Raw genomic sequence first — 2,929 nt, 5'->3', positions numbered from 1 at the left:
ACCAGAAAGTAGCATGTGATCTGCCTCAACAACCTACAGTACAGTGATGTTAAAACCTGTGTAGCATTTCAGCTCTGCAGCTCTGCAGCGCTTAGCAGAAATCCTGTTCTGATATGAAGGTCATCGCTTTGTTCTTCATTCAGAATTCGGCACTCTGAAGCTTCATCAATATTTAAAGGCGGCTTTGATTTCCAGTCAGACTCTGAGCTGCGTGGAAGAATTAAAAAGACGCACAAATTACCACTGGTAACAGCCCCGCTTGCACAACTGAACAATTTAACAACGTGTTGTTTAGTAACAGCAGAGTTTACGTCACCGTCTGCCACAGATATGTACAACTGTCAGCTTCTTGATTGGTTTCTTGCTTGAAGTCTGCTTTCTCCTTTAATTTTAATGACCTTTTTAATTAACCCCGGCTTGTTCAATTCGATCAACTGTTTAATTAGTGGCTAAATAATTAAAATCTGTTCAATAGAATGCTGTCTTTATATACAGCTCAATGGCTGTGTTGGTGAAATCCTGAAGAAGAGGCATGTTGAAGATGTCTTAATGATAAGGACGATTTTTTTTTGTCTTATAAGATACTGTTACTGAATACTAGTTCCTGCCTGGACGATGATGTGAAGAAAAAAGGAAAACAATGCTAGGAGATTTTTTAATCACTTTTAAAGTGATATTTGGAGAAAAAGGCAGACGCTGCTTATGTCTACTGTTTTTTTCTGTTGTGTAGTAACAGTGTTTAGCTCAGGAGTTATTGACTCAGGAAACTCCAATCTGTGAATATGTGACCAACTTCCTGCTCCTTCAGTTCTCTCCAGCGCTGGAAAGCTGATCCTATATTAACACGTCCTACTTCTTACCTTATCGTAAGTCTTTCTTCACTTTCTTTCTTTGTTTTTATCCTCCATGTCAATGTTTTAATCGCTTTTTGCTAATGTCACACATGCGCACTGAACACTGTCTCCGCCCATATTGACAAGACACGCCCCTTTCTGCTCATTGGCTACAAGTTTGTTTCGATTTTTGTTTTGTTTGTCGTCCCGACTCAGTTTTCTGAAGCATTTCTCAAACATCGGAGACCCCACCTTTAAGTGCCTTTTACAAAGGATTAGGCCAAAAGTGCCTTTTTTTCCATCTCAATATTATGCATTTATTTCTTTGTAAGTCATTGAACTATGTACATATAACCATTTTACAGGGCTTCCGTGTCTGAACGAGATGCATCCGGAGACTGATGGGCGAAGCAGGAGCAAAAGGCCTGGATTAATTTTTAAATTTTAATGGCCGCCACGTTGCATTTCTTGCCTCCTACGCCTCTAAAGAAGGCAACATCTCAGCAGTTTCTACTGTACTAGAGAAACCGCAGATCCTTAGCATATGCTAGGGTGTTTACCATGCGAGTGTGTGCCTGTGTACGTGTGTGTGTGTGTGCATGTGGGTGTGTTGGCGGGTGGTGTTAGGGTTAATATGGGTAGATCTCCATGAGTCAGCGCTAAGGGGGATTTATTGAAGATTGATTAAATTAGCATTTGTTCACAAAGAGCGACATCAACTTGTCAACACACACATACACACACACTATTGTAAACCCAAAATGGGTTCATTTCGCAAACTGCCAGAAATGATACCCAGGGGCATGTCTGGAGAGACGTGTGTGATACGGAAGATAAAGACAGAGAGCGAGACAGAAAAACAAAACACTTGCTGCTAAAGAAAAAAATGAATTCAGCTTCAGGGTGGAAACAGCAGCTCTGCTTCATCACACTACCTCATAGAAATAAGGCAATATTTAATACAAATGTCCAGATGCAGTGTTTGAAATCCAATCAGTCCTCCTCTCTGGATGACAAAAAATTGTTCTTCTTCTATCTACCCTGTCAATCAAAGTGTCACTAGACAAGTGTGTGCATGTGGGAGCTCTAGATACAAAAGAGGGCTATTAGCATCTCCTTCAGGAGCTTTGTGGGGGCAGGACTGAAAAAAAAACTAAATGCTGTGGCTCCATGTGTTTAAGAGGAAAGAGGATTGTTTCATGACTGGCTTTTATAAGTTAAGAGACAGCAGTATGCATACAGTGTAAAGTAGGAATACAAGTAAGGATATGAGGTAGGGGAGACAAATAATGATGCATGTTGAGGGAAATAGGTAGTCAAATGCAGTAAGGGGTAGGGGTAGGGGTAGGGGTAGGGGTAGGGGTAGGGCATACAGGGCAGGGGATAACAGAAGGGACCTGAGGTAGGGATGGGCAGAGGTATTGTATACAGGACAGTACAGGATAGAGGTAGAGATATGAGGAGGGGTATAGTGATAGGGGATAGAGGAAGGGGAAAGGGGTATGGAATAGTGGTAGGGTCACAAGTGTTGGGTATATTAGGTAAAAAATACAATATGGGAAGAAGGTAAGTCATAGGAGAAGTAGAGATATGAGGAATGGGATACAGGTAAGGGATACATCTAGGGAACTTAGGGGTATGTGATAATGCCAGAGATTAGTAATAGGAATACAAGATAATGGATAAAGGGTCGAGGATGGGATAGCAGTATAAGGAATGGAACAGAAAAGGAATATGAAGTAGGGGTGGATGTGGGGATAGGGTAGAAGGTAGGTGATAGATGTAGAGATTTTAAGGGAGGGGCAGAGATACAAAGCAAGGGATAGAGATAGTGATACGAGGTAGGCGAACACGGTTAAGTAGGGAGTGAAGAACAGGTAGGTATGTGAGGTATTAGGGAGGGACAGAATAGGAATAAGAGGTGAGAAAACCGAGGTAGTGATCCAAGGTGGGTTGATGGGTAGGGATATGAGCAAGATGATGGGGTCATGATTTGAGGTAGGGTGACAGAGGGAGGTGAATGCTGAATGGATTGGGATACAAGGTAGGGGATAGGATAGGGAATATAAGCAAGGGACAGGGATACAAGGTAGTGG

Source organism: Tachysurus vachellii, chromosome 24 (assembly GCF_030014155.1).
Source record: "Tachysurus vachellii isolate PV-2020 chromosome 24, HZAU_Pvac_v1, whole genome shotgun sequence".
Classification (NCBI taxonomy): Eukaryota; Metazoa; Chordata; class Actinopteri; order Siluriformes; family Bagridae; genus Tachysurus; species Tachysurus vachellii.
Note: the sequence above shows the minus strand (reverse complement) of the source record.